Here is a 17,958-nt window from a genome sequence, read left to right as displayed (position 1 = left end):
ACAAGTTGCATTAAAAGCATTTCAACATAATATGGCACATGTCAAACAAGCTGTATTCAAGGTATTTCAACCAAACTGGGTACATTTCAACCAAGCTGCATTTGAAGTATTTCAACATAATATGGCACATGTCAAACAAGCTGTATTCAAGGCATTTCAACCAAACTTGGTACATGTCAAGCCTGTTGCATTCAAGGTATTTCAACAACAGTTGGTACACACATCAAGCTGGCTGCATAAACTTCAAATGAATTTTGATACATGTACTTAGAAATTTGGATTTTCTGCATAAATATCTTGTTACTCTGGAAACGAACTGAAGCAATAGTACCGGCTAAGTATAAAATTGACACTGTTTGACTATAATATACTTTCAGTGGGCATATTAAGGGATTGGATCACATGATACAAGATGCCTCTCAATGATCCTGTACTAAATTTACAAAGCTTTTCTTACACATGAATAAAGCTGTTTCTGCTAAAATAAAACATGGGTTGATTGGTGGGAAAAGGATTTTTTCAAATGGATTTAGGCCATAAAGGAAGGTGTTGGTAATGTAGTGGTGGGGAGTGGGGCTATGTGCTATTTCTAAAGGATATCACCCTCCAGTCCACCACCAATCTCTCCTGTTATGGCCCAAAGAAATATAGAACACCTCTGCCATTACTCCACCACCAAACCCTTCAAATATGGCTCAAATACCCAGTGACTCTTTTTTTTAAACCAAAAGTAAACCATGGTTGCATGACCTAATTTTAATCCTTTGAGAAAAAGTTGCATTAATATTACTAAAAAAAAATCATATATAATCATGATAGATATGCACTATCTTGTATACTTACTTAAATAATTTCTTTTACTATAAGCCTAACAGTGCTGATGCGCCATTAAAATAAAATCAATCAATCAATCAATCAATCTTTTACTATAAACTGGAAACTGACCATGATCAGCAAGCAGCTTGCAGGGGTAGCCATTAATAATAATAATAATAATAATAATGACCTTATTTAAAGAGGGTAACAAAATTAGCTAAAAACTAATCTACCCTGAGGCCCTCGTACAAAGGAATTTATTTATTTTAGCTGCATCTCTGAAGCCACTGGATATATTGGGTATGGAAGAAGGAAATAGAGTGGGCATTTCTAATCTCAACTAGAATACTATTCCAGAGCAGAGTTCCAGAGTATTGGAAACTTTTTTTAAATAACTCCTTATTTGGTTTGGGAATTTTATACTGTTTGGTAGACATGGATCGCAGGTGGGGAGCATTACCAGGTAGCCTATACTGGAATAGTGATTGTAAATATTCAGGAACACTATTATGGGATATCCTGTACATTAATTTGGCTTTTCTCAAACAGATTCGGTCTTTAATAGGTAATTTGTTTAACCTACCAGCTAAATTTTCAATGCTTTCTTTCTGGATTGATATTAGCCCAAATGCTCTTTTTTGAAGATGTGCCAGCTTTGCTATGTTTTTATCATTTGAATTACCCCATACTGTATTACAGTAGTCTAAATAGGGTTGTATGTAACTGTTATAAAATGGTTTTCTGTGCCTTTCAGGGAGAAAATGTCTTATCCTACTGAGAAGCCATAAACTTGAATTGACTTTTTTACTGATATGTTTGATATATTCAGTCCATGATAGGTTATTATCTACCAGAACACCAAGTAGTCTATCATGACAGACCATTTGCAAATTTTTATCCTTCCATGTAGACATAGTTCATCACTATCAAGATTTGTCCTTCTTTGCCATGTTGAGATAAGTAATATTTTAGTTTTACCAGTATTTACCACCATGCCATTGTATGTGCACCAGTTTTCCAGTTTATTTAGGGCAATATGTAAAGGAATTTCGAGTTCATGCTTTGTGTTTTGGATGTCCGACAATGTTGTGTCATCTGCATATAGATCTGTTAGTAAAAGTGGTAGGTCATTAATAAATAAAATGAATAGTAATGGACCTAGAATTGAGCCTTGTGGTACTCCATATCTAACTGTTCCAGGTTCAGACAGAACATTATTTATGTAAACATGTTGTGTTCTCTCACTTAAGTAAGAAGTAAACCATCTAATTGTTCTTTCATCACACTGGTAGATTTTCAGTTTCTTCAAAAGGATTTCATGATCCACCATGTCAAAAGCTTTCCTGAAATCTACAAATACAGATCCTATTATTCTACCTTGGTCAAGTGCTTAAAGCCATTTATCAGTTAGTCAGATCAAGGCAGACTCACAGGAATATTTTTGTCTAAAGCCTGATTGATTAGGGTGTAACAGCAAGTGTTTGGTTAAATATGACATGAATGAGTCATGGACATGTTTTTCAATCAATTTTGACAAGTTTGGTAGCATTAAGATTGGTCGGTAGTTATCAGCATCATCCTTGGAACCAGATTTGTGAATAGGAGTTACTTTTGCAGTTTTCCATATTTTGGGGACAGATGAGGTTGCAATACTTAAATTAATTATAAATGTTATGCTATCTACACTAGCAGAGGCAGAAGATTTAATGAGTCGTGGACCAATCTGATCAAGTCCTGTAGCTTTCTTGGTATCAAGTTCACTGAGACATTTTTTAACAAAGTTTTTATACTGGTGGGATAGAGAAACATACCTCCTTAGAGATTTTGCTGCTGCAGAACTTTTTCAGTTCCTTAAAGTTGTTTTCAATCACTGGTTCTTTTAACTTTGTGGTAATGTTGGTGAAAAAATCATTGAAAACATTTGCAATGCCAGTGTCATCAGTGACTATGGTGTCATTTACCAGAAGTGAGTGAATTTTATTTGTCTGTTTTTTTGTGCGTTCTTCCAGTACTGGAGTTCATTGAAGACTTTCCAAATGGAGTTTGTGTTGCTCTTTTTGTTTTCAAGCAATGATTGATAATAAGGTTTGTTTTAGCTTTTTTAATCATACTTGTTATTTTATTTCTCCATACTTTATATTGTGCATGGTTTCCCATAGTCTTGAATTGGCCTCGTGTTTTCATAGCATCTAGGATTTCAGTAGTAAGCCAATTAGGTTGAATTTCAGTCTTTACTCGATGTACTTTCAGTGGTGCATGCTTAGATACTACATCCATGAATAAGTCAGTCCACAACTTCATGGCTTCATCTATGTCATCCAAATTTTGGATCATATTCCATGGAACTTTATATAGGTCAATGAAAAATTGGTCTTCATTATAATTTTTGAACGATCTGTAAGTGATCGTTTTGTGTGTATTTTTCTTATTTTTCTTGCATTTAACCTTTCTTGTAAAAAAAAGTAGGATAGTGGTCACTAAGACCAACATTCGGTACATTAACACAAGCCACATTGTCTGGTAGGTTGGTATAAATGTGATAAGAGTGCTCGATTTTTCTGTTACCCTTGTGGGCTCATTTACCAGCTGGTCTAGGCCTAATGATTCGATAAATTCCATCCAGTTGTTCCTTATTTGAGTATTGAGAAGGTCCTTATTTATATCTCCGAGTATATATGTTTCTTTCTCCTGTGCTAGAGCATTTTCCATTTGTTTTATTACTAAAGGTTTTCAAGTCTGTGTCCTGTTGGCACTGAAAATAAAATGGGAAAAAATAGCAAGCATCTTATTCAGAATGATGTCTGCTACTGTGAATGAAATGAAGGTACAGACTGGTCACAGTATTTAGAAAATCCGTAAAGAAATTTGTTCCTACACTTGTTTGGCCAGTCAGAAGGATGTCTAGCTTCCATTTTCTCAGGATAATATAGCGAATAATGTGGTACAAGTGCTATTAAATCAACAACAACAAGGACCCATAGCGGATCAAAAAGTTAACTACACACAATGACCTGTCCATCCCTGGATGATGGCATTACACTATGCTGTCATGTCTGATGCTCAATAGTGACTGGCAATATGCTGCTCATAAGTACACCCATATCCCGAGGACAGCTTTCAAATCACAATGACTCATACCTTGCTTGAAAAAAAAAAAATTCAATTAAATGAATATAAAAGCAAACGGGTTATTCATCACATCATACTTCCATGTCATGAGCTTTCTCCAAGTTGAAAAAGATGGCAACTGTATGTTCCTTCTTTATAAAAGATTCTGTCATAAATGCTTCATGTCTGACAAAATGGATTATTGCACTTGTCTGCCGTCTGAATCTTCTCTTCCATCTGAATCCACACTTAATATCCAATAGTAGTTTGTCAGACTCGGATGCCAGTGGAGTCTATAAACTATCATCTGTTCCATTGTTTTGCAGCTTGTTAGTTGGTTGGTAATTGATTGTAATCTTCAGTGCTGGCAGGTTTGGACTTTACATGAACATTTTCATTCAGGTTTTTAACACGGCATTAGTATTTTTTAATAATTTTTAAGAAGTTTCTTGTGAATGTTACCAATGCGATATTTCTGGCAATATCATGGCCATTATATCAGTTGTTTGCCTGATAGCGCCAGTTTTATTTTTCCCAGTGAATTTTGTACTCATATTCCATACTGATTCGTGTTAATAGTGTGGAGTTCAACTTTGAAACATACCGTATATACTCATTTATGAGTCCAACTTCAAACTGCATAATATGCTGGCAGATCTGGGTCTGTGCAGTTTTGTTTGGAGTAATCAGTAGAACAAACATGGACCTTGATCTGCAGGTGCATTATGCTATGGTAGATCTGGATCTTTGTTGTTTGCAGTCTGACTAGACTTTTAAGCAAATACATACAGCAGGATCTATAGATTGTTCATCCTGCTCCCTCTTGCTTAGTATATAAGGTACTTATTCTGATGTGCAGTCCTTGGAATAGCCTCAGAATTTTTAAGGATCTTTTTCCATTCCCAGACAATGTCATTTCATGCAACATCAAACTAATTTGTTTATACATTTTGAAATCCCTTAAGATTTTGGTATTTTATCATCCACTACAACCATATGGATCATCATTGTAAATAAGTGTACTAGCTCAACTACATTGTGGAATCCGTCAACTCTAAAATCTGACTTACAGACAGACTGAAACATTTTCATGTCTGTCTGCTTAGTGTTCCATCTCTGACCTTGCCCTTGATGTTTGGGAGTATTAATTCTCCAATATACAGCGAAGTGTGTCAGGCTGAAGTTAGCTGTAATAGTGTTCTATCAGAAAGCCATTAATATTTCTACCTTACTAATTTAAAATTATAGGTTTAATATTTTCCTAAGGAAAAAAAAATGTGTTGGTCTGGTTGGCTGACTAACCCCGGTTCTCACTGCCAACCTAAACTCTTTTTCCACCATGGAAGAAAAAAAAAATCAAAATATAAATTTTTGTACTATGTATGTGAGTCGGTTTTGCCCAGTACCTTCAAGTGCTTAGTACACGATATACACTAATGTCAAAAATAATTGTTAAAAAATATACATACCTACCATAATTTTAAAGAAATTTTAAAACCAGTCCAATAGGAAACAGATTTGTTTTGGGCCTAATATCTATACTAAAATAAACATCACCTTTCCCCGCCATTTTGATACATGGTAATTTTCTGATCAAACAGGACTAAAATGATACCCATGAAAATCCAATTTTGCTACTCCATGTTTAACCTCGATTTCATGGGCACCCACACATAGGAGCAATCGGCAGGGCACCCTCCCCTCCACCCCCACCCACCTCCGATTTAACCTCTAACACATTTTGCCTCCCCCCCCAAAAAAAAAATAATCTGTAGGTGCCCCTGCTTGATTTCCAATTTAAATATCCAAATTGGCAAGTGTGTGTGTGTGTGTGTGTGTGTGTGTGTGTGTGTGTGATTTGGATTTTTTATGTAGCTTTAATAAGTTTGCAGTCATATCATTACAATGTCGGTAGTGTAGCAGTTTATAGTGATGCACAGGGGCATCATGCTGCAGACATGACAGTATCATGTCCCACCGAGTCACATTATCCTGACACCAGGCCGACCAGTCCTAACACTAACCTCTTAATGCTGACCGACAAGTGAGGCAGCTGATAGTACCATTTTGAGAAGTCTTTGGTGTGACTCAGCCAGAGTTTGAACCAATGACCTTTTGCATCCGAGGTGGATGCTCTAACCACTAGGCTACCAGTGGTCAAATTGTTTAGTGAAACAGTTCAAATCCTTAACAATGCAATTATCAAGAGGATATATTTTTCATATTTTTTATACAAATTTTGTAATGCGAACTAGAAAAAGTCATAGTGCAAATTTTAAATTTATCTTTTATCTCTCAATAATTTATGCCAATGCATCTGTCAATAATTTATGCCAATGCATCTGTCATTAATTTATTCCAATGCAGCTGTCAATAATTTATGCCAATGCAGCTGTCATTAATTTATGCCAATGCACACTGGCATCATGGTAATGATGAAATGAAGGGTGAAGTGCTGTTTACATATGTACAATGATCTTCTTGGCCCAAGAAACAACTGCACCCAACAATCTTAACGAGTGTACACACACACACATATACACTCATTCCAACTATAGCTTTGACCCCAGACTGGTTTTTGTTTATCATGGGACTTCATAAAAGTGTAAAATTCGGGAGAAAGGCGAGTGCGAAAACAAAACTTTAAAGAAATTAATTTATTCCTTAGTTAGAAGGTTAACAAATTATGCCCCGTAATACTTCAAATGCAGGAACCGTCGCACAGACCCCTAACCTACTCGTTTACGCTCCCCTCCCCCCTCGAACGATGTTGCTGGATCCACCCCTGTATAACATGTCCTAAATTTACGTATGAATTTAATGAACCCTTAGACCGCAGGAACGGCAATATTGTGAACGCCTGATGGTAACAAATATCGTATACATTCCGAAAACCTGGTTACATCCGATCTTAGACGAGTTCATTAACCCTATGCTGCACCACGTGCGCATGCATATCGCCAGGCAGAGACAGTCCTAACACACTAGCAACAGAAAACGTGGTGTGTGTGTGGTGCGTGTGTGTGTGTGATTTGGATTTTGAACGTAGCTTTAACAATTTTTTCAGTCATATCGTTACGATGTCTGCAGTGTGACAGTTTATAGTGATGTCTAGCACTGGGGCATCATGCCACCGACATGTAGCACGATGTCCCACCCAGTCACATTATCCTGACACCAGGCCGACCATCCTAACACTAACCTCTTAATGCTGAGCGACACGCTAGGCAGCTGTTAGTACCTTTTTTTTTAAGTCTTTGGTATGACTCGGCCGGGTGATCGAACCCACGACCTCCCGCATCCGAGGCGGAAAACATGGTGACAGCATGATCACAAACGCACACATAATGCTGTTGTAAATTTTAACATATATTTTATTAAAATCCGACTTAAATGTATCTATATATGTTATTAGGATTTTTAAATGAAAGAAAATAATCAATTCTTATTTGTATCCCAAAAAGGAGCCTTAATGGAAATACAAATAATACAGTCCCATTTCCTTTGAGTTTTGGTAACACAAGGACTACCTATATCGGTTATAATATAAAGTGTCTGAGACACTCTAACATGATTTTGCATTCAGATCTTTCTCTGTCTCTGTCTCTTTATGTATGTATGTATGTATGTATGTATGTATGTATGTATGTATGTATGTGCGCGCATATAGCCAATCGTATATTAAACGTATTTATCTTTTATTTAAATACATCATATTTTAGTGCACCACTATCTCCAGAAACCAAATGGAATAAGTCAAGGGAGATACCAGGAATTTCACATAGGAACAAGCGTGCAAAGGGTCTATAAGATGGAATATCTGGTGGGAGTCCAGGGGCGAGATAGAGATAGATACTGATAGATACATGAACTGATGGATGGATGGATGGTCATTTCTTTAATTATTTGTTTCATAGCTACGGACAGTGTTGAATTGAGGCTTCAAAGTCTGATAATTTTGTTTGAAATGCACGAGATCTGATTTAAAATTAAATATTCTCGAAAGTTTAAAACTGCGCTCCTGTTCTGCATTCAGAACAACCTTGGCTATTTTTTGCGAGACAAAAGTATGTGTTGGATGTAAATCGGCGCAGTAATTGACATAATAATCATACAATTTGTTTCCGGGAAATTTCTCTTCAAAAAAAAGCCCAGGCACACAAAAAAATCGGATATTTAAATTGGATCGATAGCAGAATTAATCCTAATGTCATGAATTAATTAAAAAAAAGTTCAATCATTCGTAACTTCTCTGTTAATCCAATCCTTGTTTGTAAAGTAAAGAGCAAAATGGCAGCTATTGACATACATTCGAGGTATGCTCTGTAGAACTTAGCTCGAAGTTGAGAATGACTGAGAACACTACCCTTTGATAAAACTGCCTTACGTGACTCGGCAAACAATGTTTCATAAACAGTCAAAATGTCTTACAATACTTATCTAAGTACGTGTAAGAAACGGCCGGCCATACAAGCCTTGGTCAAGGGGCCATCCATAAATGACGTCACGCGATTTTTGGACGATTTTTGACACCCCCCTCGTCACACATTTTTTAAACAAATTCCTTCCCCTCGTCACACATCGTCACAAATGTGTGACCCCCCTCCCCCCAGGTGCGTGACGTCATTTATGGACGGCCCCCAATATTAGAGTGTGTTTTGCATGCACTCTCTGCTTGCAGTGCTAGTATCTTGATTCGGTTGTGTCCGTTCATCCGTCCACATTTTCCGTGAAGTTTAGTAGCATAATTGCGCCAAAAGATAAAATCACTGAAGGTAGACAAATTTCATGTCTAATATCATATATGAAGTTGACCTGGTCAGATATTCAGGCCATTACGGAAATTTCTCAAATTTTGTATCCAGAATTTAAGCAAAAAGTACCTTAGGCGGACAAAAGAACTTTGCTAATTATTTGTACGAATATGAAGATGACCTGATTCGATTTTCAGGACATTGCAGCTATTGGTTTTAAAATATTGCACATTTTTCTGCTTTTGAACTTGTACTATTTTCCTAAACAAATGTTAATATGATTACTCCAGGTAGGCTTGTTTGTATTCATAGGGAAATAACACAGAATAACCCTCAGTCCTTTACGGACATTTTTCGAAGTTTTTAACATCTATTTTTTTATATTAAACCTGGACAGTTTGGCTTACAATTGGATAGTAGCGACTTAAGCGCTTTACACATAAAATCTGGTTTAATTTTCCGCACATAATATAATAGCTCATCGAATCTGACACAAATTCGCTGAGGAAACTATGGGAAATCAACATTGTCATGTACTGTTTTACCGAGAATTTTACCAGTCTTTTTCTGTCTTTATTTTCTTCTGGTGTTTTTGTGGTTTATTAAAGTACGGGCACTAGGTTGATGATTAAAAAGCAATAACCTTTCGATAATAATCGAGGTTACAAAGACCCAAAGGTATTTTCTGTTATAATACGAAATGAGTAATGGGCACAATAATAAACAATACATGCTTTAAAATATAGCAGATGTACCATATTTTCAGCTTATGAAGTTACTTTTTATCTGCACTCGTGGAGCTTCGCATACTACGGGTCATAGACAAAAGCATACTCGTATCAACCTTTGGGAAAAGCTCTCAAAACTGACAACTTGACCCAAATTTCAAACCACTTGTCATTGTTACTGCTCGCTAAATCTGTCTTGTACAAGGATAAACCAATACTGACTGACCACTTGCCCAGTTCGGACCACGCAGCCAACAGGAAGTCTCAGCTAATTAACTCCGACGTGCCATTTGAAGCTTCGTTTTCTCTAAACCTGGACTTCCTGTTGGTTTTAAGTGCGGCCTATATTTCATTCATTTCATGGTTTGACCAATAATTAAAATTCTCCACATGGTTATTAGTAGTCTATTTATCATCCTTTCAAAGGAGAGGATAATTTAAGGACCGGGTGTTAAACTCATTAGCATCCATAATGGACCAAATCCTGCCATGGCATTCAATGATGGACAACAAAACCGCAAAAACCGCACAGAGGGGGTTATTTCTGGTTACCGTGTGTAAGATAATGTCAAATTTAATTAAAGACCACATAATATTATATATTTGTGACTAATGGTGCAGATATTTTGGGGACTGAAACATAAACGGTCAACCAATAAAACAGAAAGAAACAAGACGGCGGAGAGCACGTAGCGGTCATGGTAGAAAATACCAGGATGGACAAAAGTGAAATGAAATTATGGCATGTGTATGTAAAATAAATCGTAAAAATATCCATTTAATTCCTAAATAAAATAGGGTACTTTTCTCTTCCAGTACTATCTAATAACCCCACCACCAAAGACACTTGGGGGTGGGAGACACTTTTTCGTGTAAAACAACTTTTTGGTTGCGAAGTGCCGCAGGACAAAGTTTTGCGTGGGGTGGGGGATCAGTAGCTACGCCACTGATCTCCTTACAATGATACGCGTATTCAACTTATGTAGCTCCTAGACGGACAGCAAAACATTAACAACAAAAATGATGACAAAGCAAGACAAATTTGTTTATATTCTGAATAAAGAAAAAATATTTTTTTTTAATAACCGGAAAAAGTATAATTTAATTCATTAACCAAAAAGAGCAAAATTCTTCATTGTTCCCGTACTTTCTGTCAAACAGAAAGAAATATCGAGAACTGGTGTTAATGTCTTCATTCTAATTTTTTAAACTTTCGTTTTTAGTTTCCTAGTGGGCCAAAACTATTCCATAAGTACCAGATGCAAAGCTGTTCGTTAAGGGATATGTCACCAGTTGATTATTACAGCACGTCCACATGTCATGTGACAGCGGAAACTATATAGTATAATTAATTCTAGCCGTTAGTATATAATAGTAATGTAATTGATATAATTACCAGTATGTAAACACAATGTTTCATCAGCTGATACGTTTTAGTATTGCTGAAGTTTCCTATTTTTTATTGAAAATTTGCGCCAATTTCAATATAATTGTGTTCTGTGTCATCTAATGCAAATAACATTGATTTCTTTCTGAAACATTGAAGTTGATGTCTACAGAAAGTTGATGTCTACTGAAAAATTAATTATTGGTCTGAAAGACTGGAACCTATTTATATTTAGCTTTAAAACAAAAAGTTAAGGAATTTTAAAATTGTTAGATATTATGATTATATGGTGCCTGCTGAATGCTGCATGAAATGGCAATTCTTGCCAAAGAAGAGACAATAAGAAGATAGTAGCAAATCTCTGTTTTTGAGGAAGAACTTTATACATGTTTAATGAAACTGGGACTTTGACTACAGTCTCAAAGAAACCTAATTCAGTCTTTATCATCATCCTTAGTGCAAACGACGTCCTTTATTTTCTCTTAGGGGCTCGGTATTACTTTGGAAACGTCCCAAAAAAGTACTTGTACACTACGAATCTACAACAAAGAATCTGCTCCGCGCTTTTCCTTCACTCCTCCCACCATTCCTTCTCGTGTCTTTGTTTTCATACTCGTACCGCAGATGGGCTACAGTGACAACCACTGTACATTTCTCAAACATCTTTGAAATTGTTCCTAGTGTTGAGTTAGTACGGCTGACATTTAAAGAGGAAATACCATTTTTGACAAATAACACACACGCACACACACATGCATGCATGAATGTCAGGATACCATCTCCTTGAAAATATTACATGTAAAATAAGTCTAATACATGAAAAATTGTTCAATATGTATTAGATTTACCACTTTTATGTTAAAATATGTCTCGATATAGTTTCCGTATTCCGGAAACTACCATCAGAGCTAAATTAGTATGGAAGCCGTAGCCATGAAAAGCTATCTTATATAACAGTGTAAGTATTTAATAGTTGTGTACTTCTGACTTTCAATAATATGTGACTGGATGAATTGGAACATCTTTTCTTTCATTAATAATGTATTTGTTACGAGATTTCCATTTTTGTATTTTCACTGATAACGTTTGAAAGAAACGAGGACGTAAATCGAAGAGACATCTAGTTCGCAGACATGCTTGGATGTATTGATGAAAGGCCGAAATTCATCTCTCTGTCCAAAGTGTCTTTGGTTTGGTTTTGTGTTTTATGGCAGAGCAACACAAGTACGATTTTTAGAGCCGAGGCAATTGGAGTAAGCTGCCTTGTCTCCAGACCCACCACGGAACACTAACCAATGAGCTCCGTTTGTTACCTCTTACTACAGGCAGAAGAGCACATCCGGTTTATTCCCCATCCCCGAATCTGCAGTGCGTTCCAAAGTGCCAATCAATCCTTGTTTACTGGAAATTCAAGTGGACCGCTAACCAGGTTCCAGTCGGGATCTGAGGGAATCATTACGCAGATACACGGGGAATGTTAAGTTAGTCCAACTAAGATGCTGTGCAGTTCATTATCAGTTTCTGAAAGTGCAGTAAATGAACTACCAAATATATCAAATGTATTTAAAAAAATTGTATCGACTACTTAAAAAAAAAAATACCTCTGAAGTCCAGGAAGTGAAAACCACCAAGCAGAGCTACTAGTTTTCTGAAAAGTGGACATCTTAAGTCCAGCCAAGCTGAGGACTCTATAAGCCAAATTAGACCCATCAAGCATACACCAAATTAAAGGCAACTAAAAATTCTTTGAAGAATACCCAAGATATACAATGTCTTGTTTTAAATAGCCAGTATGACCAGTGAAGAAAACGGGGAAATTTCTTTTTCTTTAAAAATCTAACCCCTGTGCGAAATTCGAATCTGTAGAGAGCCATCCAAGCTAAAGTATGTGTGTCTAGTTACTCAGTGTGCATAATAGGCCGATAAATCAGCCCCTCACCCGTGATGATATTGATTGGCGCTTTAGGGTAATTAAATCATGCAAAATTAAGCAGCCAAATTTGTCTGCACCCATCGGTGTACATTTGATACACTTACCTGTGTTTCTCGTGGTTGTGGAGCTACCGTCGGCTACAGGGTTCTTTTGGTGACATGTTCATTATATTTCCGGAGCAAATCATATGTGTTGGGAATTGTAAATCCACGTGGAATAGCACAACCCTCTGTCCTGTGGCCATTTTGAATTTCGCGCTAGATATGGATGTTACCAATTACCGGATTGTGTCTAAAGTGTACGCAGGTTTGATCCGGAAAGATCTGCTTTCAGCAGAGTTGCACGTTTTAATGAACATGCGACATCATAACCACTTATGGTCCATCAGTATCAACACAGATTTTTTTGGGGGGGGGGGGGGCGGGATTTATCGGACTATGTGCATATAACCCAATACACATCTGCAAGAATAAAACGATGGTAAAGTTTTAAGTGACTCTTTGTGTGTGTGTGTGTGTGTGTGTGTGTGTGTGTGCGTGTTACTTTTAGGCGGTGGCCGAAAACCCCGCCCTACTTCCGATCCGGCCCTGATGTGGGTATGTGAGATAGCTTGTAACTTTCTCCTTGGTTTTCGCGGCCGCCATGTACAACCTATCTGCCTATCTTGCGATGAGAAATGGCGTTAAGCCCAAAACAACATAATCTCTCTCTCTCTCCCTCTCTCTCTCTCTCTCTCTCTCTCTCTCTCTCTCACACACACACATACACACATACACAGCATGTGATTTGTTATATCAATGTCGCCTCCGAGAACAAGAATCTTTGTCGAGTTTCAGTCTGATTGTAATTATATCGCAACAGACCTACGTAAAGAGAGATCTGATTTTGATCAGACTATGTCGAGTCTGATCATAATTTGTTTCTCATTACTACGTTGTGTGTGTGTGTGTGTGTGTGTGTGTGTATGTGGTGATACCAAAGCAATCATATCTTTTACACGAAATATTACAATTTCTGCTACCTCCCCATGATAACTAATCCCCAATTTCCATCATACTTGCAGAAAGGCAATTTTAGTGTGCATTTCAATCCTCAATGCTAAATAACTAGCAGCTTTACCTATTAAAAATGACAAAAAGTAACTTCGAGAAATAACTTGTTTACAACAACTGACACACTAAGGACAATACAAACTGCATCCGCGAGGAGCTAGGAACGGTAATGCGATCGCTGCCCGAATAACTGACGATCATAAAATCAGGTGATATCAAGAGACTCATATATTAGGCGGGTTTTAGCTCATCTCGGTTTTTACATTTTCCTAATTTAATTGCACAAATTGAGAACCGACCTTGACACTGGCAACGCATTCAATATCTCTTTCATGTTTACGCAAATCAGTGGAAGGAAAGCATACGGAGGAATGGTTGAAATTCGAATGAAAGGGGTTGGGGAGATAGCGGCAGCATCAGAAGCAAATCAACATCAGCAGCAGCAGCAGAGTGGGAGTGATTACAGTGACTACATAAGATAAATACCGTATAGACTAGGTCGTGTGACATTTTACACTAGATTCAACATGGACTGACATGATGAATATCGTATATACTGAATTATGAAACCATCTCAGACATTGATGGAAAACGAACTGATTGTGACAAACCGGTATGATTACACGTGAAATATACAGAAAATTGGATATTTAGAAAAGTTGGACTTTTAAGTACCCTTGTAATAGATAGTTTTCGCTTTCTTTTCCACACTCGATATTGTAGCCGATGCATAGGCTGTAATCGTATATGTAAGCTCTTCAAAATTCAAAGACCGCTACGGTGGCCTAGTGGTTAGAGCGTCCGCCTCGGATGCGGTAGGTCGTGGGTTCGATCCCCGGCCGAGTCATACCAAAGACTTACAAAAATGGTACTAACAGCTGTTTCGCTTGGCGCTAAGCATGAAGAGGTTAGTGTTAGGACTGGTCGGCCTGGTGTTAGGATTATGTGACTGGGTGGGACATCATGCTACATGTCGGTGGCATGATGCCCCAGTACTAGACATCACTATAAACTGTCACACTGCAGACATCGTAGCGATATGACTAAAAAATTGTTAAAGGTACGTAACAGAACAAAATCCAGATCTCATTCTTTTAGTTTTTTAAAAACTAAAATAGCCCGCACAGTGCCGTTGTGTGTGGTAGCACTCTGCAGTTTGTACGTATTTCTAAGAGAGTGGCAGGTACAAGGCGAAGTTTTTTGTATGGCAGCATGAACACTGGAGAGAATGTTGGCATATTTCCACCTTCGCTAGACAAGGTTCCGATATGTTAACCTATCTACACCTTGGATGATCGATCAGATATTTCAGTGCTTGGGTTCTGTTAATTCATTAAAATCATATAGTTCAAATTTTAACACTGTTACTACATGATCGAGACAAGAGGAGTACACAACTGGAATGAACTCGTTTTCCACTGCCGATCCGTGTTTACACAAATACGTCCTCGAATTATTACGACTTTATGATCTTAAAACATGTAATAGAAAAGAGTGAGAAGCAACAAACTTTGTAAACTCCAGCAAATAACTTATTTCCTATGAATGCAAAGTAAAATATATATATATATATAAAGAACTCCCTTAATGTGAATTAAATCACAAATAAATCAAGAATTACAGACAAAAGTCATAATGATTTAATAAACTTTAGTGGAAATCCAAATTAAATTCAACGCTGAAAGTTTGGTATACCTGTGGTAGCCAATGTAGTGGTGATGTGCTAACATTCTTTTGTTGAATCACAACAACACAATCGAAGAAAAAAATCTTTATTTGACATTTCATATGAGTTCAAGTCTTTATTTCCAAGAGTGTTATTTTTAATGAACTCTTTGTATTTCCAGTGAATAAGTAATTTGAATAAATAAAATTCCAGCCCAAAATGAACAACTGGAAACAAAAATAATCCAACTTATTCTGCTAAGGTGTTAAAGAACAAATAAATTATTTTTCCAGTAACAAGATTATATAGTCCTCTACCTGACCTCAGGTCACAACTAACATTTTCTATATAAAAAAATATTACATAATGTACAATTTCATTCTGGATGGTTCTAATGTTTACAAGATAAAATCTTTGTTATAATTAGATGTCTATTACTAAAATTATAATATAAAAGGTAGTAAACAACAGGTAGACCCGGCAATTCATTGGGAATTTAAAAATTTCTAGATCAGAGTGAGTAAACATGTTTACGAAACCAAAATCAATGATCCTGGTAAGGTAGCAAATGAACTTAATACTGGGCAACGTAAAGTCCAACATACAGTGTTACATTATCAATTTCATATAATGAAATAAAAATAAAAAATAAAACAATCCTAACTAACAATCAATGGAAATTAAATATACATAACAAAATGCCCCCGTAATGGCTATTCTCTGATACTTTGCCATACATTTGATGTTTATCTTACAAAGTATCCTTTTGAAGTCAGTTGCCTCCATCATTTTCAGCCGATGTTCAATGAACCGCTGTTACACGCTATTGGTTAGTTGTTATGGCGTTCTATGGGAGGCAACCCAATAAATCCAACAGATGTCGCTAGCACAAAGTACTGAAATACCTGATCGATCCGCCAAGGTATAGAGCGGTTAACATATCGGAGCCGCTCCCATGTGCTTGAAAAATTAGCCTAAACTAGTTCAAAGTGCACAAACTTTTGAAGTTATTAAAACAGTGAAAATGAATCTTGCCCGATAAGACAACACCAGCTTCTGAGATGCAATTAATAAATCATAAAATACATAAAAAGTAACAAAATGTTATTTGTTAGTTTTTCCAATTTACATCAACCAGCGCCCAGGAAGTGAAAATGACCAAGCGGAGCTAGCAGTCTTTTGAGAGATGCACATTTGAAGTACTCTAAAACCCAAATTACATCCATCGACCACATAACAAATAATCATAAAATACATGTTAAAAAATTACAAATTAAAGTTATCGGTTACTTTTCCCATTTTACTTCAAGTGTCTAGGAAGTGAAAATGACCAAGCGGAGTAGCAGTCTTTTGAGAGACGAATAGCTGAAGTACTCTATAACACTAATTACACCCATCAACCATAGCCAAAATAAATTAACACTATACATTATTTTAACAATACCTAAGATATGTAAGACTTGTTTAAAATAACCAGGATAACCAGTGAGGACAAACTGGTAAATTATTTTTCTTTAAAAATCAAACCCTCTGCAAAGAGCGAAACTGTAGAACGCAAACTATTGTCCGCTCCGGTTAAAAGCATGTTGTCCGTTCAAAGTGACTCGAGGTTTTGGAAGATTTTGGCATGTTTAGAAGCAATTTGTATATAATATTTTAATCATGGATAGCAAAAAATTAAATGCAAGTTTTATCCGAATCTCCAAAGATCTTGATAAAACTTTAGTTACGGTAAAAAAAGCAGCAATGGTTAGCTTGCCTTAGTGAAAAATGATACGATCGCAGAGATGGTTGCATAAATTTGACAGCCTTATAAATCGTTTCCTCGTGTTGTCGCCATAATGTAAATTTAGCTTAATTAGTTTCTGTATATTTTAACATCGTTCTTCTGCGTGATGGGCTTTCAACTAATCCAAAACAAACTTTATTGTAACAGAGATCTGGTATCACTATGTATCGGCGTTAGACGTTATTTAGCTCTAGGACTCACGGTACTAATTCAGTTCCCATAGTAAACCTATGCAAACACAATTATATTAAAAACGAAATAACTTAAAATTGATGAGTGCTCATGATCAAGCCCATATGTATCAGTGTAGATGAAACCTGGATGTCAGCTTCTGTGTAGAGAAAAGGATATGAGCCGCAGCATTTTCTGGACCTACTCGTATTTTAACCATGCGCTTTCAATTACGCACCAAAGAGTCAGGTGCTAATTTCAGTAATGAGTGTTCCAAACTTAAGACTGTTAAAGGACTGAAATTCCGTCAATAAAACAATGTCTCTAAAAAAAATCATTTACAACTAGGATAAGCTCTTAAAAGATTCTTTTTCCTAAATCATAACTTGCATTATTAACCAATCCTGGCCAGCCAAACCCATATATACTCTATTGTATGTTCACCCATTTCCAGGCTGGTTCCCGTTTTTTTTTTTGCGTCTTTACGTAACGTCAGAACTACATCCATCATGTCGACTCTCACATCCCCGACTATAGACACAATTATTTATACT

This window comes from Sinohyriopsis cumingii, chromosome 6 (genome assembly GCF_028554795.1).
Source record: "Sinohyriopsis cumingii isolate HCF-2022 chromosome 6, ASM2855479v2, whole genome shotgun sequence".
NCBI lineage: Eukaryota > Metazoa > Mollusca > Bivalvia > Unionida > Unionidae > Sinohyriopsis > Sinohyriopsis cumingii.
Note: the sequence above shows the minus strand (reverse complement) of the source record.